General features: G+C 41.1%; 1 protein-coding gene across 1 annotated transcript in view; it reads left to right on the top strand.

The window, feature by feature from the left end:
- Nucleotides 1-24573, top strand: part of MEI1 (meiotic double-stranded break formation protein 1) — a 2282292-nt gene that overhangs the window by 1575592 nt on the left and 682127 nt on the right. The window lies entirely within an intron of this gene.

The raw sequence follows: 24573 nt of genomic DNA on the forward strand, positions 1-24573 counted from the left end.
TTATGCGTAATTGTATGGAATCCAGTGTCTGAAGTTTCAGAGCTTCCAGACTCTGATCAGGGACCCAAATAGGGGTTGTCTTTTTCTCAAAAGCTGGCTACATTTAGGGATAAATTCAGCTGGGAGCAGTCATTGGCTGCTCCCCAAGATCAGCAAGGGTTATGATCTTCTGGAGAATGAGGCCCCAGATGTGGAAACCTTTCCTTTGTTGATCCCATCATTAGAGGATGTCTGCACTGCTTAAAAAAAGTGTTTAAGAAATTCTGGGTATGCTGGGCCATACCTGGCCGCCAAGCTCCTTGTCTGTAGACCCTGCTTCTGTGTCTTTAGTGACCGCTTCTAATAAAAGACTTTGCTTCAAATCCGTATCCCTTCATTTAACTAGGCAAATGATTAGAATCTCAGGAAAAAAGCTATCTCAGTTTAACATGGTAGTTTTCAAAGTATTTAATTGAAGATTTGTTGAGGTGTTTGTGTAGTTAAGATGAGTTTGCTGTGTCATTACCTGCTTTGCAAAAAGTCTATCTCAAAGATATTGTTTCTGATGTTTCTGAAGTGTCAAACCATTCATGAGTTTTTCCCTCACTTGCTTGACCAGACGTTATTATTCCCTCCTATTCTACAGCAAATGTTGGACTTATGGGTCATGGATAAGAGATACAAAACACAACTCGAGGGTGCAGCTGAGTACAAAAGAAGAAGACTGCAAAAAATATAAATAAATGTACTCAGCTTACACAACCAAAAAAAAAACTTTAATATAAAAATAAAAGACAAAGATTAAGCGCTTTTACGACCACAAACTGTCGCTTCATCAGACAACTGGCAGTTAAAAGTATATCCTTATAGATTCATAGATTAGTACTAAGCTAACTGCCCTTGTGAGCCATTTTAAGCCTGGCCAATTATCCCTTGTGAGACTCAAACCCTGCACCTTGTGTTTGTAAGGCAACACACCTTAAGCGGCCAATATACAACATTAATTACATCATTGGTGAATTAATCAACTGAGGTAATAAGGATGTGATGAAGGCATTTTAAAAGAACACTAAGCTATTAAAAATGTATAAAAGACTTGTAAAAAATTTATATAAAAAACCTTTAAGAAGTTAGAAACACACGATTCTGTTCTACAGTGAGTTTTTAGTGTTTGAGATGTTGTATATAAGGATATACTTTTAACTGCCAGCTGTCTGATGAAGCGACAGTTTATGGTCGTGAAAGCGCTTACTCTTTGTCTTTTATTTTTATATTTATTTATTTATTTTACATTTGTTGCCCGGGCTAGTCTATCTGGATATATGTCCATTTTCAGTAGAGGCCCGGGGAGATAAGCTCCAACTAAAAAAATGATTAATATATTAAATGTTTAACATGATATGTAGAATGCATGTACAAAAGTTGTTTTCTTTATATTGTTGTTATATATATAGTTGTTATATTAAAGTTTTTTGGTTGTGTAAGCTGAGTACATTTATTTATATTTTTTAGTCTTCTTCTTTTGTACTCAGCTGTACCTTCAAGTCATTTTTTTGTATCTCTTAACCATAATATAGTATATTTTGCCTATTGCAGAGAATGGCATGCATTTTATGTAGGGAAAACCAACAGGTTATTAAAGGATGGGATTCTGGAACACATCAGGGACATTAGAAATCAGAAAGAAAGTAATGCATTAGCTAACCATGTTATGCAAACTGATTCCTCACACATTTTTAGGTTTTTTGTCATTCAAGTCATAGATGCCAATCCCCGAGGAGGAGATATTGATCGCATGGCTGAGGCAGCTGAACAGAAGTGGATTCTCTTAATTAATGCAGAGAGATTTCCCGGCCTCAATGGTGCTTTTTCTGTGAAACCTTTCTTAACACTCAGACGTCTCAAACACTAAAAACTCCCTGTAGAACAGAATAGTATGTTTCTAACTTAAAGGTTTTTTTATATAAATTTTTTACAAGTCTTTTATGCATTTTTAATAGCTTAGTGTTCTTTTAAAACGCCTTCATCACATCCTTATTACCTCAGTTGATTAATTAACCAATGATGTAATTAATGTTGTATATAAGGATATACTTTTAACTGCCAGTTGTCTGATGAAGCGACAGTTTGTGGTCGTGAAAGCGCTTACTCTTTGTCTTTTATTTTTATATTAAAGTTTTTTGGTTGTGTAAGCTGAGTATATGTATTTATATTTTTATGGGTCATGGAAAAATGGTCACTCCGTCAGAAAGAATGAAAAGAGATTTTTGTTCCAGAATTATCCTGCCCCCCATCCCCCCAAAAAAGTAGCTGTTGTGGAGACTAGAGCTGGACCTTTCTTTTCTGAATACGTTTGTCTGTGTCCCCAAACTCAAGATGCTCACCCTGCAGACAGTGCTTCCTCTTTTGCTGGACCATTGCTTCCTGGTGACCCTGGACTTGAAGGATGTATTTCATCATATCCCTATTGCTCATCACATCAGGTGACTTACACTGTCAATTTTCAGTATTGCCCTTTGGACTATCCACTGCACCTAAAGTGTGTACTAAATGCCTGAACCAAGTAGTGGCCCACTGTCAGACTTTGGGCATTCACATTTTCTTCTTTACTTGGACAACTTGCTGATCTGTGTAGAGTCTGTGTCCAGGTGTTTGGAATCACTAGAGAAGGTCTTGGCCTTAATCTCCTAGATAGGGTTCAAGCTGAACCTTTGGAAGTTGTGTCTGACAGAATAACAGACTGGTCTTTCTGGGGTGCATTATCAACTCCAACAATGAATTCCTTTTCTTCCCAAAGACAAGATACAATCTTCTAGATGATGTTTCTAGAATTCTGCATAAGGAGTGTTGCCTCAGCTAGAGAATTAAAAAAAAATCTTGGGCTGACTTTGTCCATGATTCTTGTGATACCACTGGCCTGTTTCCATTTGATAAAAATTCAGTGGTATGTCAAAAATTGTTGGACCCAGTACCTACATTCCCTGGGGTCCCAGTTACCGGAAAAACAACTAAACCACAAACTGAAGTAAAAGCCACAAAAGCTCAACAGCTTAAAATCCCTGATTTGCTCAAAAAAACAAGATGCAAATCTCCAGCAAATGCTATGTAGTAAAAAATGGTAGGTAGTATATAGGACTGTTAAAACAACTCTTTAATAAAAATTGTTAAAAATAAGATAAGCGTTTTCATTTTTGTTTCACCACAAAACTTCATCAGATAAATCCAGGGAATTAGGACTATTAGTAGGAATTTATGTAAAACATAACTCCTCAGCAGCCAATCAAAATATCAAAATTAAACCAGTGCCCCCTTAAAGGCAAACTTTTATTATCTTCTTAATGCCTTTAATTTTAGCAGGCTGGAAGTGGAGATACATTCATTAATGCCTGGCCAAACATTATCTTGAAAAAACAGTTGCCAAAAGACTTCTCTTCTTTCTAGAAATAGGTACCACGGGTCTCCTCTAGCCTCATGATGGAGCTGCTCAATGATCACAAAGTAAAAATAATGGTCATAGAATTCTGGTACATGTTTTGCCAGGGCATTCATGATTTTACGTTTTTGTTTATCATGAAGATGTTCCTACAACCTTTCCTTTAAAGCACTTTCAGTCTTTCCAATTTAAAATGATGGACACACCTGACAAAGAGCAGCATAAACCACACCTCTGCTGTTACAATCATATTTTCCTGTAATCCGGACAAATTGGTTTTTTTTATCCAAAAAGAGTTACCCACATGGCTCTACTTACAGAAAGCACATTGTCCACATATAGTCATTTTACAGAGGTTACTCTTTACATGATAATTAAATATTGTACCTTCTAACATCTTATTTAAGTTCTTGTCTCTTCTGAAAACCACCAAAGGGCATTCTGGAAATAGTTGTAAAAGTTCCCTGTTTTCTTTAAATAAATCCCAATTCTTCTTAAGTATCCATTGTATAGTCTGGTGGTCTTGGTTAAAGTCAGAAATAAAAGTGCCCCCCCAGATCACCAGTTCCATTGTTACCTTTTTCTTCAGTTTCAGTGATAACAACACCATTGTTGTTAAGTATCAGGATGTAATTATTCCTTTTCCTTTTCATCCCCACTTCATCCTTAATATCAGTTAAAAACTCTTTTGGGTAGCCCATTGTCAAAAACATGTTTTGCAGGGTGGCACACTTTTCCCATAAGCATTGCTCCAGGGTGACCATTCTTGAGGCCCTCACAAATTGTCCCCTTTACTATTGATTTCTTTTGAGCAAGGGGATGGGCATTCAAAAAATGGAGGAAGGAGTTGGAGTAAGTTGATTTTCGATAAATCCTTGAAACATAACAGCCATTTTTCAAGTCTTTAGACAAAAAAAAAATCCAGATAAGGAATATTGATCTTATCTTTATTTATTGTGAATTTCAAAAATTCCGTGCTTGAACTGATGTAGTGTATAAATTCCATCAGTTTCTCCTCAGTATCCCTCCAGATAAACTAGTCATTCGGGTATCTGGTATAAAATCTCACAGACTCGTGAAAAGGGTCATTAAACACGAAGGCTTGTTCCCATTTAGCCATTGCAATTTTGGCATAAACAGAACCATAGTTTGCTCCCATAGCCACACCTGATTTTGTTGATACAAATGTCCCTCATAAAATATATAATTATTGGTAAGGACAGTTTCCAACAATCTTCCAGGAGACTAGTGTGGTCATTGTTCAAGCCTTTATTTTCAAGAAACTCCCAGAACCAGTTCAATCCCACCTTATGTAGTATTCAGTCTATATAACTTGTCAAACTCACTAATCGTCGAACACCTGTTCTTCAACCCCTTTTTGACGAAGTCACAAATCAGCAAACGGACCTTCCATTGAAACGTTTCCCAGGGATAACCAATGGTAGGCTAGCCTAGCAACTGTCAAAAAAATCGTAAAGTTTAAAACCTACCCAGGTGAGGTGCTATGCCCCCTCCCAACTAAAATAACAACTCCGGGATTGCACTACTGTGGGGAAAAGGGCAAATTCCAGATGGTGGCCTATTGGTTATCCCTGGGAAAGGTTTAGATGAAAAGTGCGTTCGCTGATTTGTGACTTGAACTAAAAGGGGTCAACGAATAGGTGTTCGACGATTAGTGACTTTGACCAACTGAAGTAGACCCGTAATATTACTGTGTATAAATCAACCACGTCTATAGTGAGCAGTAGGTCAGTCTTCACACAAGTGAAGTTACTGATGTTTTTTTTAAGAATTCTTAGGAGTCTTTACAGACTTGCAGTTCAGTCTTGAGTATGTCTTTTAATTTGTAAGCCACAAACTGAGCACATGCTTGAGTAATAGATCCCTGACTATCCACAATAGGACACATAGGATGATTATTAAGGTCCTTGTGAATTGTGGGGATCCCGAAAATTGTGGGCATCACAGGAGAGGTAATGTTAAAACAGTTATATTCTTCAGTGTTAATTTTTCCTTCTGTAAACGTATCGTTTAAATAAAATCTTCCTGTATACTTGATTTAATTCATTTTTAGGTACTTCATTGTGAACACTGTTTAACATTTACTTAATTTTCCTGGAAAATTCTTTCTATTCCATGATGACAAGGTCCCTGCCTTTATCAGACTCCATGAATCTTAGGCCAGTCATTCTGATATTATGTAAAGCTTCTTCCCCTTCTCTAGAAAGATTAGAGGAAATCTGATACTTTCTGTGTCCCATATGTCTTATATCCAGTTTGCACATTGTGTTATGCACTTATCATTTTTTCATGCCTTAAGTGGTCCCAGATTTCATTTTCAATCAATCTGTTAATCTTCCTGTATTCTTTCAGCAAGTTCAATTAAGGAAGGAGATGATACTTTATACCTTGCATTTGCATCGGCAGCATAGGTACTACCTTGACAGACTGAAACCTTTTAGAAAGTCCAATAGGCTTTTTATTTCCTTTACATGGATAAAAAAAAAAAAAAAAAAAGTCAGCCTGTCTGTAAGTGAACCATTGCATATCGGTTGTCCTCTAGTCTTGTTTTTTCTTACACCCATCATGGCAAGGCAACTAAAGGCACATTCCACCATGGCAATTTCAGTGACGTATTGGAAAGGAGTGGACTCTAGAAGTATTTTAGAGACAGCAACTTGCTTCTTTGTCCAAGCAGGCTTTGTAATGACCATTCTCCTGGGGTTCCTTAACTCTTATCTTTTCTCCTCCCAGGTTGGGTAAGCTTTGGAAGTCTACTCATATGCCAGTAAGGCAGTGTGTTTGTTGAACATAGTACAGTTGCACAAGTCCTACTTATCTGTAACAATAGATGTTCATAGAACACACTGACTTAGTGGCAGTACCCTCAGACCCCCCCCCCCCTTTATTTTGAATGTATATAGTTTGATGTTGGAGTTGCCACTTACATTTGGTCAGCAGCCTCATTTTTTGTTTGTGTATGGCTTTAGGTTTGGAACAGTAGGTGTTCACAAAGCTTGCATTTTCATCTGCTCTTCCTGCTGAACCCAAGACAATTCAAGGAGGTTTGCCTGTGGATTTCAAGGGCATTCCAGGTCTTGCCTGGTGATTGGTCATTCACACCCACAAACAGGCAGTGGGAGGGGCTCTGAGCATTGATAGATTGCCAGAGGTAGAGCAGCAGGTATTCCTGTCAACCTCTCAGGGCAAGAAATCTGGACAAAGCAAAAAATAATGGGGGAATAAAAGCCCAAAAATAGGAACATATTTGAAATATTGCTCCTATAAACTTAGATAGTTGCCAGAATAACAGGCTGTATATTGTTATGTATTTTCTGAAGGATATGAAGTCTCAAACTCAAACGTCTGTCATTATTTATTATTATTTAATACCTTCAATCTTCGGTGATTTGCTAGGAAAAACACTGAATGTTATGTTGTCCTATCTCACCTTCATTCTTGCTGGTTGGGTTTAGAACCAATACAATAAAGTTTTTTTTTTTTGTTTGCTGGGTTTAGAACCAAGCATCGGTTCCGACTCGGCCTAATACTAAAGCTCGAGAGCTTCCACTGGCTCGAGGCTATACCCTATCACATCATGCTTAGGGAAGATAACCCAGATCTCGTTTGCCGCTAAACTAGATCGAGTGCTTCTCACTAGGCTCTGGCTAAGTGAAATACTTCTTTGGATATCCATTTATTTCAAAAATGTTTTTGTATATCTGTTGTTGTGTGTTGATATTAGACAGTGTTTTTAGGTTTCACTGTGGCAAATTCCTTAAGTTTGTTGCTTGTTGTGGCTGGCCATCGCTTTCGCTAGGCCAACAGCTCCCTATACGATCCTTTAAAAACTTAATTTACCTTTAATGAACCAGTTTAAGTTAGAGTGTTTCTTTCTATCTCCTTCTGACCATTGTTGAGTCTGTTTAAATTAGAGGGCAACTCAAACTCAGACAAAACATGCTGGAGGGATAGGTTCCTGACCCAGAGACTCCCCAGACTCTGGAATAGACTGCCCATACATGTCAAGCAGAGCTCTTTGGCCCTCTTCAAAAGGAACCTTGATGATTGGATGGGAGAAAGGAAATTCACCCCAGGGATCACGTTAGTCGCCCTGCTAGATAGGGGTCCAGGGAAGTAAATAGTGTGGAAGAAATAGCCAGGGAATTGTTATGGCTAGGCTTGTATAAGCCCTAGGGCTGATAGCCTAGTGCCAACCTATGAACCTATGAACTCTTTCCCTCTGTTCTACCCCTTCCTAAGAGGTTTTGTCGTTTAAGTTAGAGATGTCTTCTCTGGCTAGAGGAGATAGTCATTTTAGTTAGAGACCTCTCCTCTAGCCCTTTTTCTCTCCCCTGCTTGAATGTTAAAAAAAAAAAAAAAAAAAAAAAAAAAAAAAAGTAGAGTAGACGTTATATGGTTACCTTTTGTCTTAGTGTGGTGTTTGATAGCTTGATAGTTTTTGCTAGCATTATTATCTCTATCTTTTACCTAGTTCCTGGGCAGTGTTCATTGTTGTTGCTGTGGTTTTTGTCACTATGTCCAAGGAAGGCAAAGAATTGAAGCAGTCAGGCTTCAAAAAGTGTGATTCCTGTTCTCAGAAGATGTCCTTAACCGACGGGCACACTAGTTGTGTCTACTGTTTAGGTGCGGTACACCTCCAAGACTCATGTTCCATCTGTCATGGGTTCAGTTCTAGGGTACTGCAGGAATGCAGAAACAAACTAATGATCAAGGGATTGTTTCCTTTTGCTGAGGCACTAGACGGGAACCAGATCTCTTCCAAATCATCCCAATCACCAAAATCTGACAAGTCAAATAAAAGAGCTTCTCTTCGGTTCTTGCTTCTGAGCTGGCTAAAAAGGTGTCAAAGGATACGACTTCGGACTTGAAGGCTTTCAGGCCCAAAAGGACTGCTTCTTCATTTCCACCAGTTTTGTCGGAACCAACCAGGAGTCATATACGGAGGCAGTCCCCAACCTTGGAGCCGGTCTCCTCAGTTCCCCAGTCACCCATTTTACAGTGTATGGCTGGCAGTGTAAAACCCCCTGCCCCGTCCTCTCGATCATCCAGGAAGCTATTGGATGATGACATGGAGTGGGTGGTCAAGAGGTTGCTTTGGACTCTGGCCCTAGCTAAGATCCTTTCCAGTCCAGCCCAAAAGGAATTGGAACTGACTTCTGCTTCTGCCCCTTCTTCTATTCCTCCTCTGACCCGAGTGGTTTCGGAGCCAGAGTGCTTGGATGTGTTTGAGGTGGAACCATCAGGTCCGAGACTCACCCGAGGGTTTTCTGGTCTGACTTCTGCTCTGACCTCTTCGGTATCATCTTCGGTCGAAGGGTCTGGGAGCCGGCGCTCCCCCTTCGGGTCGGGGGAGCAGAGTCAGATCGGACCCTTGTTGGATCCAAATCTTCCTCTCAGGGATTCAGCGCAGGTGAGCTCGGCGCCTACATCTGCCTCGGAGCCCACCTCTTTGGTGTGAGAGGAGTTTTCTGGCTATTCAGAGCTGAAGGCTTCTTCGGACCCAGGTCATGGTGCCTTCGAGGTGATGAGGAGTGTGCTGTCACCCTTGATGGCTCCACTCTCTGATCCAAGCACTTTTCCCCAAAAGTGTCGGTGTCTGCCACTCTACCATCCCTCCACCCCAGGTGTAGAGAACGAATGCCCCAGTATGCTCCATTTGGTGAGTCCATCTCTTTCAAAATCTCCCCAGAGGATCCCTCAGAAGAGAACATGTAAGAGGAAACATCTAGACTCCCCTGAGGAGTCTGTCACTTCAGATAAGGACTTGGATGTTTCAAAAGGGTCCCCCTATGGTCATCCTCTGAGGATGTCTCCTACTCAGACATCCTAGAGATCCTGAAGCATTGAGGTGGCTGGAAGACCCTCACCCCTTCTGAAGATGAGTCTGTATACCTGGAGGCATTTTGTTCTCTACCCTCCACCTCTTGGGTGTCTCTGTCCTTCAACCAGCTCCTCAGCTTGATTAGTCGAAAGGCATGGGGCTCTCCAGAATCTGTGGAACCTGTTCCAAGAAGGCCCAACAAATTTATAACAGCTCCATCAGACAAAGACTTTTTAACCAAAGGTGTCCCAGTAGATGCTATGGTGGTGGTAGTGGCCACCAAAAAGGAGTTAGCTGACACTTCTTCATCTGTCCATAGACCGAATAAGGAGTCAAGAATGATGGACAGGTATGGGAAGCATATGTTCTTGTCAGCGGCTTTTACACTAAGATCACTGAACTATTTGACCCATTTTACCATACTTCAGAGGATCTCCTGAAGGAGATAGAAGATACCCTCCAAGGTTCCACAGCTGGGGGATTCCAGACAAGGTGACCTCCCAGCTTGCTACCTTGAATTCAATAATCAGCCCCTGTATGTGGCTCATTTCTTATGCAGCCGATGGTACAAGTAGGGCAGCTGGTACAGGAATTGCTCTGAGGAGGCATTCCTGGATGCGCCTTTGCGAGTTTGCTGAGCCCTTCAAGTCTTCCTTCACCAACGCCCATTTTGACAGCTCTTCCTTGTTCAAGCCTAAGATTAAAGAGACTCTGACCAGGTGCGAACAAGAAACAAAACTCTGCTGTGGGAGTAAGTTTTTCCCTCCCTACCAGGCCTTATCCCAAAGGCCAGAAGGGCGGGAAAATGTGGTCCCGTAAATCTCAAAGAGCTTCACCAGACGCACATGGTGAATCTTCCCCCAGAGGCAGAGGGGCAAATAATGGAATACGCCTACCTCGCACAGAGGGGGTCCACAAAATCAGGGTGACAGAGATACATTCTCTGGCAGACCCTTCCAGCGCTCCTGAAAGTAGGCCCGACTGTCCACCTCTGGAGGCAGTTGGGGGCAGACTGTCACTGTACCCAAAAGCCTGGCTAAATATCACTGAAGACAAATGGGTACAGTCAATAATATCCAGGGGATACAACATACCCTTCTCCACTAAACCCCCCCCCAAAAAACAAGATCAGTCCCAGACATTCCACCCTGTCAAAAGGATCATGCAATTCTAGAAATACAAAAATTGCTATGAAAAATAGTCATCCAAGAAGTCCCCGCAGACCAAACCAGATCCAGAACTTACTCAGGTTCATTTTAGTTCAAAAAAAAAGGGGACTGGAGACCCATTTTGGATCTCAGCTGGCTGAACAATTCCGTAAACAAATCAAAGTTCCATAAGGTGGCACTGCAGTTTGTACTTCCTTTTCTGGGAAAAGACAATTGGATGCGCTCAACTGATCTTCAGGATGCGCACTACCATATAAAAATGGACAGGCGATCCAGGAGACATCTATCCTTCTGGTTGGGAGCCAGTCATTACCAATTCTGAGCTCGCCTTTTGGTCTCATTACAGCCCCCAGGGTGTTTACCAAATGCATGGCAGTAGTCACAGCTCACCTGAGGCGTCTAGGATTCCGGGTGTTTCCATACAACTGGCTCCTAACAGCCACCACCGAGCATCTACTAAGCAAGGCAAGAGACACCACCGTTCATCTTTGCTCAGAACTGGGCATTAACATAAATTTTGAAAAATCTGTTTTGTTGCCATCACAGCATATTACGTTTATAGGTCCATGCAAGAGTTACTCGTGTCCACCAAGATCTTCATCACAGACTCCTGCAAGAAAGACCTACATTGGTGGCTTCACTCCACGCAGATAACTCTAGGCAGGCCATTCACTCTCCCCCAACCAGTAGCCAAAGTGACCACAAACGCCTCCCAGATAGGGTGGGGGGGCATTATCTGGGAAAGACTGTCCAAGGAACTTGGCAGGAACACGAGTACCACTTGCACATCAATGTCCTAGAGATGAGAGCGGTGCTTCTGGCATTGCAGACATTCCACAACTCTCTTCCACTAGGCACGATTACAATACAGACAAACAACATGTCAGTGGTGTGGTATATCAACAAACAAGGCAGAACCAGGTCCTATCCCCTGTGCCGAGAGGCTCAAAGAGTATGGCATTGGGCAGTCTCTTCTCAACGTTTTCTGATTGCAGCGCATATTCCAGGAAAATCCAAAGTGATAGTGGACAAATTGAGCAGAACAATTCTAATGCCTCACGACTGGTCCCTAAAACAGAAAATTGCGAACCAGATTTTTTGTAAACGGGGCCAGCCTTGCTGCGACCTGTTTGCCACATCCATGAACAGCAAATGCAGCAGCTACCTTGCCATAATTCCCTCACTGGGGGAGTCACCAAGGGATGCACTCGTTCATGATTGGCCCCCGGGACTCCTTTATGCCTTTCCCCCATTCCCTTTAATCCCCAGAGTTTTTCAGAAAGCCAAAGCACTGAGTTGCAGGTTAATACTCATTGCTCCATACTGGCCTCGTCAGATCTGGTTTCCTTTCCTATGGCCCCATCTCTGAGAAGAGCTGTGGATTCTGGACCCAGTACCAGATCTTCTGACTCATCAGTCAGGAATGCTCCATCCCTCTATCCAGACCCTCAGACTGACAGCTTGGCCGCTCCACTTCCAATCTTAGCCAGGCTTCCAGACATATCCTCTGCAGTGAGACATATTCTAATTTCAGCTCATAAGACAACAACTAGAAAGCTTTATGCTAGCAAATGGAAAAGATTTTCTTGTTGGGCTTCAAAGAATCACATAGATCTCTTCACAGCTCCTGTAAGTACAATTTTGGATTTCTTAGCAGAGATTTTTATTGAAGGTGCAGCAGCAGCAGCTACCATATGAGTACAATTAGCCACTATATCTAACTACCACATAGGAGACATAGGATCAAAGATAATGTCTCACAGATTGTGCAAAGCCTTCCTGAGAGGTACATTTTTACTAAGGCCTCCAATAAGGGAACCACCACCTCCTTGGGACCTCACTTTGGTACTGACTACTCTGATTCTCCCACCATTTGAACCAGCTTCCTCTTGCCAACTAAAATTTTTAACCTGGACAACAGCCTTTCTGGTAGCCATTACTTCAGCTAGGAGGGTTTTGGGACTTCAAGCTCTGTCCATACGTCCTCCCTACTTAGTTTTTCACAAAGACAGAGTGTCTCTTAGAACAAATCCTTCATTTCTTCCCAAAGTATGTTCTGAAACCAATTTAAATCAATCCATTGACCTGTCTGTTTTCTTTCCAAACTATGGCAACAAGGCAGAATATTTCTTACATCAATTGGACATACACAGACAGTTACGCTTTTATTTGCATAGAACAAAGGAATTTAGAAAATCTGACCAGTTATTCGTTTCCTTCTCAGATAACAGAAGAACATCCACCGATATCAAAAATTACCTTGTCAAAATGGCTTGCTGACACTGTTATCCACGCATATATTTCTCAACATAGATAACTGCCAGGAAAGATTAGAGGCCACTCAACAAGAGCCATGTCAACTCTGACCGCCTTTCAGGCCAGATTACCTATGGATTCAATCTGTGCTGCAGCCACATGGGTCAAACCTCATACCTTTATCACTCATTACAAAGTAGACGTGGCCTGAAGGAAAAGGACTTCTTTTGGTTCCACTGTTCTGAAGAGTTTATTTCCTTGAGCCACCCAAGGAAGAAGGTGCTAGAGATGCTGTCCCAGCCAGCAAGAATGAAGGCGAGATAGGACAACATAACATTAAGAAGTTATGTACTTACTATAATGCTCCATATTTGCTGTCCATAATCTCGCCTTCATTCTTGTGTCCCAGTCTCCTTTCCCCAACCTTCACTGCTGGAGGATTGAGAGGAAATTTTTATTGGTTGCAAAGTGTTTTCTATGCTTCCTTTCTTGCCTGTTGAGGTATAGGCTAATAGCTATTACAATTGGGATTTTTTGTATATAAAATTCAAATGTGTTATTATTTTGCAAACAAGATTTGGGTTATCTTCCCTAAGCATGATGGGATAGGGTATAGCCTCGAGCCAGTGGAAGCTCTCGAGCTTTAGTATTAGGCCGAGTTGGAACTGATGCTCAGTTCTGAACCCAACCAGCAAGAATGAAGGCGAGATTATGGACAACAAACATGGAATGTTATGTTGAGTACATAACTTCTTATTTTATGAGGAACAGAACAAAAATATAAGACAAAAATCTGGATGTTCTGTGAAAATCTGGCCAGTTGAGAGGTGTGGTAGCAGGCCACTACTACCCATATGGCAGTAAGACAGTATGTTCTACAACCATCTACTGTTATAGATAAGTAGGACTTGCGCAACTGTACTTTTCCTATCCTACTGTCCCCAGTTCAGCTATTTTTCTGTTCTGCTTCCATGTTCGTGGTACATGTACTTTACTTGTAGGATCATATTTCCAGCAATATGTGCATAGTTTTAGCCTTATGCCTTAGTGTCATAATCACATGTTCAAACTGTTTTCACAAAGTGTTGAAAAATCACTGCATTTAATAACCAACAGTTGATTGGGTAAACTAGGATAGCATGTGCTTGCACACACCAGTGAATGTTCAACCTTATGTTCACTGCTGCAGTAGTCTAAGCTATATGGATGATATCCTAAGAAGGATATAACAGCTAGCCAGCCAGCTTCCGGAGCTTCAGGGCACTTTCCATGCACCCAAACCATCAGGCAGTTCCAGCTGAGCTGAACTGACAAAAAGCCAGATATGATCCTTAAGCCATTCATAGCTTTCCTGATGTCTAGAAGAGCACTGTTCTGGGTTCTTTCAGGGATCAACAGTTGGCTAACATTGTTCTGCTGCAAGGCAGATAAGTTCCAGTCAGGAAAAAAACATTCTACTTTACTTTTTGTCACAGAAAACTTACTTTTTCTGTAAAATACAAATATTTACTTTTAAGCTAGGAAAAAGTGCTTTCATTGTCTTGTGAATTTTATGCAGTGTAAATGGGAGCACACTTTTTTACTTCTGTGGTAAAAAGTTGTTAAAAGTTTTTTGAAACTACTTTTTCTGTGAAGAAGCATGTCAATTTGCTTTTTGGGGCTGTAGAAAGTGTTTAAAGTGCCTTTTACTATTTTTTTTGTGGAAAAATAGTTATATTTGCTACTTTCCTGTTTTACCAACTGTTGCTGCTTATCTTCCCAGGAATCAAGTACTATATTTGGCTTGACCATGAAACAATATACTGGTTCCTCAGTTGGACCTTCTTCCAGCTACTGAAAGAAAAAGATTAAGCAGCTTTACCACCACAGTAGGCTGATAACTTGCCTCAGCCTCAGGTAGGTGAATCTGCTGTCGCCAAAGGTGGTCCCTCAGACCGCTCATCCTTTTCTTTGGATTCCTATAGTGTAGTCCTTACAGTCACAAAGGACCAGGTGTTAAACACGTCCACTGTGGCTGTTGGTGGTCCCTTAGGAGGCAAAGGAGAGACACTTTTGTTGGTCTTGGAAGAAGGGGCAGTGAAAGTTCTCCTGCTTAGCTAGAATGCTGTACCCATCCATCCCTGGGTCAGTTGTTACTAGCAATACTGGGTCTGTTTCTACAGAAATTCCTGGCAAAAAGAAACAGAAAACTAAACATTCATCTTCTCCTGTATCATCTACTCTGGACAAAAATAATTTATTAGGCTTGACTCAGGATCTTGTGCAGGCTCTTAAGCCTTCTTATAAAGTTGTTTGTGGTAGGAGAAAAAGGGATTTCTCTTTCCCTGAAGAAGTTTGAGATTAAACCTTTAGTGGAATGTGAAGGATGAATGCATTTTTTTCTCCTAAAGGTTCTGTTTCATATTCCGAGGAGAGTGTGGTGTCTGATTCTCCCTGTGAAGGATTCTTTTTCTTTGAGACTATTTCCAGGATGAAGCAATATTTTCAATGGCTAAATAGGTTTTTCACTCCCTTAGAAATGATTTTCTACAACCGGAATTTTCAGATCATTCACCAATTTTTGCCTGTTTTGGAGGATGATTTGGTCACAGCCTGCAGCTTTCCTGACAGTCAGCCTGCTGCCATTAAAAAAGCAGGTAAATTCTTTAGTTCTTTTAAGTTTTTGTATACTAATCTTCGATCTTAACCAGCAGCTATTGGTTTAGTAAATCCAGCTACTGCCAAACATTTTGTTATTTCCGATCCCTCTCCTTCTCACATGAATGGGAGGATTTTTGACAAGTTTGGGAAAAGTGTATGCATCTGCAACTTTAATATTTAGAATTACAAGTTGTTAGGCTCATATGTTGAAGTTTACCGTGGATAATTGTGCAACTGCAAGGAATGGTTTAGCAACTGTTTCCTCTTTTAAGGAGAAATTTACTTTGTGTAATTGAGTTTGCACTGTTTTCCAAGTCATCAAGGAGTGCTTAAAATGTATCTATAACGTTGTGAATACTACTTCCAGGGTCATTGCCACTTGAAATGATTTTAGGAGATTTGTCTAGCTGCTTCCTCAGAACCTCCTTGAGAATGTTAAGAATGAAATGTTGAACTCTTCCTTGGACCTTCTGCTGCAGAGGTCATCAAAAATGTGATGAATGAGAAAAGCTGATTCAGGGAAAATATACAGTCTTAGAGGAAGGCTGGCAAGCAAATATTTAAAAAGCAATATTAGGGAGGTTCTGAAAGCAAAGTAGGATCTCCCCCTGAACAAAGGACAGTCCATTAGGTCAGAATTCCTATTTGAGGAACATAAACAAGCCTTATTAGCTTAGGATATAGTTTTACAGCACAATTACACTCTACAAGCATCTTATAACCTGTCAGAGCAAAATTGTATGGCAGATAAGCTGTGTAGAACCAGGACATATCCTCATGAATGGAAACAAGGGGTCTTCCAAGATTTGATCCATGTGTGGGGAAAAACCTCAAGTAGATCTTTTTGTGTCCTCTCCAAACAGTCAACTGGAAAAATTATGTTCCAGAACACCAAGCAAGAAGGCATGTTCCTGTATGCCTTTTCACTGATTTCAAGGGTACTTCTGAGGATTTAGAAGGACTCCCCCAAACATCAATGTGGTGACTCCTTCTGATCCAGGCAGCAGTGATTCTCCCTTCTTCTGGACATGGCCAGAAATGATTACCACAAACCTCCTAAAAGACTGGATTTACTCACACAAGATCAAAATTGTTTGATACATCCTGAACCAACCAATTGTAACTGAGTGCCTGGATGACAGGATTTTAATACCTTTTAAGCACTTGTTTTCTGAGGATGTTCAGCAGGTATTAATGGAGGCAAGACAGACGGCTGCTAGAAAAACATGTATTTGCAAATTAAAAAGGTTTTCTAGTGAGTGCTGACAAAAAGAACCATCACCCACTCAGGGCTAGTTGTTCTCTTGTTATACAGTATTTGTATGAGTTACTATTCTATCGCCTGTCTTACTCCTCTATCAAGGTCCATTCATTGCCCATTTCAGCATGTCTGCCTATGGATCCCTCTCTTTCAATGCAGACTCATGTCAAAATGTTTTTGAAAATGGTTCTGCATAAAAATAGTAGCTCCTTCTTGTGATCTTAACTTTGTATTAGAAAAACTAACACTTGCTCTGTTTGAACTAGCTTATCAGGCTGGGTTGAGGTTCTTTACGTAGAAAACAGTTTTACGTATTGCCCTGACCAATGAAAGAAAAAGATCTGAATTGCAAGCTCTTATGTTGGGTCAACTTTATTTTATTTTCTACAAAGATGGGGTTTCCTTGAGAACTAATCTTTCCTTTATGCCTAAAGTGGTATCCAAGTTTCCCTCTCCCTGTCTTTTTTCCATAACCTAAAAATGAGGAAGAAAGGATTGATAGCATAGTGAGGGGAGGGCGAGAGTGGCAACTTCCCTGGGTACGGAGTGTTGTTGGGGCTTGATCAGCCAATCCCAGTCTCTCTTTTGAATGGGATAGAGGCTTTTACAGGGCAGTATTGCATTTGCGGCAAACCTGAGCTGTTTAGACCACAGTGTGTTGTCTAAACTATTGCAGCTTCTTGTTACATTGTAGCAAGCAGTTTGCTACAATTTAAAAAGAATAATAATTTTTAAAACTAAAATATGAGTGCCGTAGAGCTCTGTACAAACAGGGTATAAACTGTAGCAACTGATTGCTACAGTTTAAAAAGAAAAAAATGTATTTAACTAAAACATGAGTGCTCTATTGCTCTGTGCAGGCAGTGTATACATTGTAGCAACTGTTTGCTACAATTTAAAAAATAAATTATTATTATTTGTTTTTAATAAACTATGTTGAAGGAAGATTGGGGGCAAAGAAATGGGAGCTGAATGACTGGGGTGGGGGGGGTATCATGAATGTGGCTACCTGGTTAGAGTGACAGTAGAAGGAACATCTATTTTTGCTTTTTACTGGAAGAGTTAGAGGGCCCATAGATCACTTACAATGTAGTGACTGGATTATTACAATGAAGTGTTTTTTTTCTTCAGCCTAAGGCACTGTTGCACCAGCTATGCTTCTAGAAAAGATACTTTATACCTTGGCTGTCCACAGACAACTTGAAAAAAAAAGCAAAATCCACAAGTGCCACACAAAGCAGGAGAAAATAAAACACTTTATTAATGCGTTAATAAGTGTTTTATCTTGCTTTTTTAAGCTATTGTGTTTATATTTCCGCAAGTTTTATCATGTGCAGGCCAGTTTTTGTTGATTAATGTCCAGAGACAACTTAAATACTATCTTGAGAGAACAAAGTCCATCAGAACATCTTATCTGTTAGTTTTTTTGTAAATGTAAGAATAAATGACAACCTGTGTCAAAACAATTTCCAAGTGGTTGTCCAAAGCTACTATCTTTTGTTATTCTTACCACAACAAAACTGGTCCAGGCAGGGTCAAGGATCACTCTGTCAGTGCCTTGGCTAGTTCTATGGCTTTTTGGAAAGGGTTGGATTCTAGTAGCAGCAGCTTGGTCCTCTGCATACTTTTACAAAACAATATAAACTAGATTCTTTCCCTAGATGTAGGACTCGCTTTGGTAGAACCATTCTCCAGAGGCTCCTGGACCCTTCTCCTTTCTCCTCCCATTCCTTCTATGCTGTGATAATCTGCCCATGTAGCTTAGGCTACTGAAGCAATGATCATGATGAACAGAGCACAGCTTTGTAAGTAAACTTGCCATAACAGTAGAAGTTTGAATGATCACTTCTGCAGTAGCTGCACCCTCTCTCAACTCCCATTCTTTTGTGATTCTATTTTTTTCTCTATTTTTTCCTAACAAAACCCTTATAGGGCTCAGCCTTCCCTCTCTTTGTTGTCATGAAAGCCCAGAAGGGCTTGTTACCCAACCCTGACTTTTGATCAGCTCTGCATGAGCTGTCTAACAGATTGGGTGCATGGCAGGTGCCCAGAAGCTTTGGAAGTTGGCAAGCTGTTATATCATATGCAGGATATAACCCATATAACTCAGGCTACTGCAGCAGTGATCATTTGAACATCTACTGTTATGATCATTTTAATTACACAACTTTACTTTTTTCTTCACTTGCTGAATTCAGATTTTTATCCTAATGTTTGGTTTGGAAAATTTCTCATTCAGTGCTGTATAGTATCTGAAGGTGAATATGTAGATAAGACAGAGGCACTGAAGAATGAGGTCTAAATACTAAGTGAGCTGTCTAGAAAATATATGTACTGTATGACATGCTATTTCCTGAGCTGACTGATTAGTATTTAAAAATACGTACGCAATACCTTATATCCTTCTTTTTTTATTACATAATATATGCAACACATGGAGTGAGTCTGAGAAATAGCGCTCATTTTTAGGTTCTGGAAAAAAGACAGGGAGATGGAAAACGTTTCTCTTGCAGGCTTTTTGAGGATTCATGGTCAGCTAATGCTTTCTTTAGCTGGACAGATAAGTACCCTCCAGGGGAAAGTTTCCTCACTTAACTCTTATGTCAGAAAGTGAACTTTTCTGTGACAATATACATTTTAAGCTAGGAAAAGGTTGTTCTTTTATTGACTGTCATGTGAACTGTAGTAACTTTTAAATAGAAACATTACTTTTTCCTTTTCTGGAAAAAAAGTTGTTAAAACTAGTTTAAAATTACTTTTTGTTGTATTATTTTACTTTTGGAGACTAGGGTAAATGTTTAACGTGTTTTTACTTTTTATTTTGAGGAAAAGTGTTTTTTTACTACTCCTCTGTTTTACTGACTACTGCTGTCAGACTTCCCCAGGAATCCGGCATCTTTTTTTTTTTTTTTTTTTTACCATTGAACAACCTAGTATAACAAGCTAGGGTAATCTGCCCATATACCTAGGGCTACTGCAGCAGTAATTAATATGATGAACATACTACAGTTGTGTAGGCAAACTTTCCATAAAAGTAGATGTTTGAATGATCAGTGCTGCAGTAGCCTCTCCCTCACACCATTTCCCTTATTTTTTGGTGTGCTGTGAATGTCAGGGTGTGAATACTTACTTTTTGTTGTTCCTAGCATTGTCCTTTCAGGGCTCAGCCTTCCTCTCTGTGTTGGCATGAAAGGACAGAAAAGCTTGGTGCCCAAACCTGCCTTTTTAGTCAACTTACCTCAAGATGACTGATGGTTTGGGCATGTGGAAGGTGCTTCGAAGCTTTGTAAGCTAGTTGACTGTTATATCCTTGGCAAAATATAACCCATATACACGTGTGTGTGTATTGTGATGATATGAGAGGCTGCCAGCCCAGCTAGATAGAATTTTGTAAATAATTCTATGTCATTGTAAATATTAATATGATCCACAGGCTTGTTTTTACAAATGTAAGAAAACTAAATGTAAGAAAACTGTGTTATATGCTGAACTTCAAAAATGTAACCACAGTGCACCCTGCTGGATGAAAGCCGATGAGCAAAGAATTTTATAACTGTGTTTGATCTCAAGCTCAGAGATATGATGTCTGGGCTAAGAGTTTCTACTGTTTTAAGACAAATAAAATTACTAGGTTTCACATGTAAAGTGTTTTTTTATTGCTGTGATTTCCTGGCAGCTGTAGAAATGTTAAATTTTAAGTTCTGTAAGCCTGGGAAACCTCAGCAGGGGTGACAGGAATGATGTAATGTGAAATGACTCAGCAGTACTGTGTATTATCAATTTAATGGCTATCTCAGAAAGGAAGAGAATATTTTGTATCTTTTCTTGGATCCAGTAAGAACATCCACTCACCAGCACTTGCTTGCTCTGTATGTAAGTAGTTTATTTAGAACAGTGATTTTTCATAGAGATAGATAGAAATAGCCAGATTAGTCTAACTGTTTTCTATATTTATGTCAGACTATCCTACAATATTGTTTTAGAGTATTTCCTGTGATCTCTGAACTCTGTAATGTCATTGTGTTGAAGTAATAAGTATTGGTTTGTGTTTTTATTATTTATTATTAAATATTTTAAACCTTTCAACTGTGGCTGTTTTGTGTAGGAATAATCTAAGCTCTAGAGTACTTGCATGTATTTGGTGATACTGTACAAAGCCACTCCAATAACCTTGCTGCTCATCACACTTGTAATCGGATAGTAATCACATTACACAGTGAAATTAGTCACCCATTGGGAAAGATCTTATAGTAGCTGATAGTAGTGGTTGGTGGCAGTCGGTACTACCTTACAGTCTGGGCCAGCCTTCCCCAGGAGTGTCTGTGTGTTTGTATATAAATCAAATCTTAAGTGTATATGTGTGTCAGCTACTTAGGCAGGGACACAAAGCACTGGTTGGACAGAGAGGGTGCTGGAGGTTTTAGTTTGTCCACTAGGCTGAGATCTGGACCCTATAGCTGTGCCAGTGGGGAGTCTTATTAGGGATCTGGAGAGAAAGGGAGAAACCAGCCCCAGACTGACTGTGATCTATGTGTGCTCTTAAGGGAAATTGTACTTTACTGTGTGTGTGTGCTTGTTATCCTCTCAATGTGCACGCCTCTCACTAGTGTTAGTGGTGGGGATTAAGGCTCCTTGATTACTGGGCCAGTGCACGGATATCACATATTAATTGTTTGGCAGTGGTGGTATATCCAAACCACATATTAATTGTTTGGCAGTGGTGGGATATCCAGATCATATATTAATTGTTTGATAGTGGTGAGTTAGCGGCATCATATATTAATTGGCTTGTAATGGTGTGGATAGTGAATTCCTGTAGCTGGTGTACAGTGATCGCTGAAGGTGTTTTTGTACCCTAAATCAGCCACACAGTGAACATTCAGAGTTCAGATCACAATTGTTTTATTTCTTTTATTAGCTTAGTTAGTCAGGGAGAGCAGCCAAGCATGTCAGCAGAGTCATATGGCAAGCTGACTGGTAAGAGCCAGTTGGCTGAGATGTGCCAGGCTTAAGGACTGGTGCATGGAAACCTGACTAATGCAGACATGATTACAGCTTTGGTCACAGCCACATCAGAGAATAGCAACCAGGAGGACGATCAGACTGGCCATGGAGATGTACGAAACTCAGAGAATGGACAGCTCAACCTTTCTACAGAGGACTTAAATATCCATCTGGAGCTAAAGAGACTTGAGTTGGAGGCCAGACATTTGGAAATAGAAGCTGAGAAGAAGGAGAGGCAGAGGCAACATGAAAAGGAGATGCTCACTCTTCGCCAGAGTCATGGAGGTAATGGAGAAGGGAGTAGCCGGACCCCAGAAGCTCAAAAGGTCAGTAAATTTCTTCCACAATTTACAGAGGGGGATAATTTTGATTGTTTCATTCATATGTTTGAGAGGGTATGTAAACAGTATGATGTTGACCAAAGGCTCTGGGTACGGTTCCTGACCCACTTACTCCATGGTAAAGCTGTAAATGTACTTTCCAAACTGTCTGATTTTGACTTTTTAAACTGTAATGCTGTAAAGAATTGTCTGTTAGAATTTTTTAAGCTAACACCTGAAACTTATAGGAAAAAGTTTCGGGAGCATAGATGCAAGGCAGATGAAAATGTATGTGAACGTGTTGCTGAACTAAGGACTTATTTTCATATGTGGGTGAGTGGATGTCAGGTCACCACTTCTGAAAGGCTGGCAGACCTTTTGGTGAGGGAACAAGCCCTTAGCACTTTGCCTGAGGACATGAGGATCTGGTTAGCTGATAGACAATGCTGTTCTGCAGATGATTTGGGGAAGAAGGGAGACCTATACCTAGCAACCAGGGCATCCCTGCACAGGAAAGGGACACCCACTGCTGCTCATGGGTCTAAGGGAACCCATGGTAGGCAGCCCAGACTGCTTCTACAGAATCTGACTGTAGCAGGTGAAGCCACTAGTCCAGGTACATATCCAGGACCTAGGATTAAGTGTTTTGAATGCAACCAGTGGGGCCATGTGGCATATAGAGGTCCACAGAGGCAAGGTGGGGAACAAAAGGTGAGGAAGCCAGTAAGTGGGAATGTCAAAATACCAATAGTAGGTTGTCTTGAGACAACAGGGGTAGGAAACTACTATCCTGCAGATGTCCTGATAGGGAAGGATTTTGATGAGGCAGTACCATGTGATCTGATGTTGTTAATCCTCTTTCCATTCATCACTGATGGGGTTCGATTCCGAGCCCTCGGAACCGAGTCAGCCTTTTTACCAAGCTCGCTCCAGCAAAAAAACTCTCGAGCTAAGCATCTACCCAGAATGCCCTTCTCCCTGTTACCTCAGATCTCATTTGCTGCGTAGCCATAAAGCTGTGCTTCAGCCGAGCTCTCAGCTAAGTGAAACTTTATTTGATATTTGTGTGGAAAATTTTCTATATCTTCATATTTTATTGAGCAAATAGTATTTCTAGTGTGTTTTCTTCTGTCTGAACTTGTTTTTTTGTCCTGTACTCCATTCGTTGTTGTGTCTTTCGGCTTTTCCCGGTAGGGGTCGCCACAGCGGAACTCCAGTCCGCTAATGATTGGCAGTAGAGTTTTACGTGCTGGCTTGCCGGGCCTAATGCACAACCCTCAACAAAGGAATGCCCATTCACGCATGTACTCCATTCGTTGTTACCGTTGGTAAACTTTCAAATACCATTGTTGGTACGGCCATTCCTCCCTTACCCTTCTGGTATTCCTTCAATACCATAGCTGGTATTGTCCTTCCTATTTAACCTATTAGCTTTGTTTTCTTTGTAAGGTGTTTTCTTTCTTCCCTAAACATATCACTGTATTGTTATATTTATGACTTCTTTGAATGGTGTTTGACTAATTGAATTATACTGTTGGCCTGTGGTGTCTCTTTATCAAGATGTCGGATAAGAAGGGTTCTTCAGGTTTTAAGCATTGTGCTTCATGTAATGGCAAGTTACCTAATAGTGATTCTCACGATGACTGTGTATACTGTTTGGGAGTGCCCCACCTTTCGCTGTAGCCTCCGTGTGACATTTGTCAGAGTTTCAGTCAACGCAATCTTAATGAATGCAAAAATAAACTGATTCTGAAAGGGTTACTCAAGTCTCCCTTTTCAGAGGCCATTTCTGTGATGGAGGTCTCAACCCCTCCTACTAAAGATAAAACGAGGTCCCACTTAATTCCCTGCTCACCATCGGGTGATCAGGGTAAGCCTGTGAAATCAAAGGTCCCAATGTTGTCTTTGGAGCATAAATCTGCCTCTACGGCTCTGTCTTCCTTGGCTCAAAGCATCTTGAAACCTTTGATATTGGTGCCAGTTTCGGCACCGGTCCTGCCTCTGGCAATGATTATAGACCTTACTATGCCTATTTCAACATCGGCACCCATGGCCAATTCGGCTCAGGGCACACCTTTGACAACTTCATTAGTTACCATTTTGGAACCGACTGTTTCAGCCACTTTGGCACCGAGCATTGTACCGACTTCACTGGATTTGCCCCCCTTACTACCTTCCACAGACTCCATCTTACACACCTCCTTTGACCATCTCAGTTCCGAAGGCTTCTGCTCTGACATCCTTCTTGGAACTCATCACCTCGGCGCCTACAGTGCATCTCACGCTGGCTCCGAGTTTGCCCCTTTGGTCTTCAGTTCCTGCAGAATTGGTCCTTCCTCAATCTGCAGATTGGGGACTGGCGCTTCGGCCTGTGGCATGGAGCTGTCTTTCTCTTCGGTTCCATCCTTGGCACCAGTAGCCGCACCCGCATCGATCCTGCTTGAGACTCCAACCATGGGGGCAGGTTCATCGGATTGGGGTGTGACCCCGGTTCCGAGGTTTTTTTCCTTAGTTCTGGGCTCCCGCTCCTCTTCGGGCAGACCTGCCTTCCGCACGATGGAGAGGGCTCTTGCTTCTGGCAGCACCCCTTTGATGTCAGAACCCCAGTTTTCTGCCCTGAGCTACAGCTGTCACAGACCACCGCCCCGGGACACTGGGCAGAGAAG

The sequence above is a fragment of the Protopterus annectens genome, chromosome 1.part0 (genome assembly GCF_019279795.1).
Source record: "Protopterus annectens isolate FY-2018-M chromosome 1.part0, PAN1.0, whole genome shotgun sequence".
NCBI lineage: Eukaryota > Metazoa > Chordata > Ceratodontiformes > Protopteridae > Protopterus > Protopterus annectens.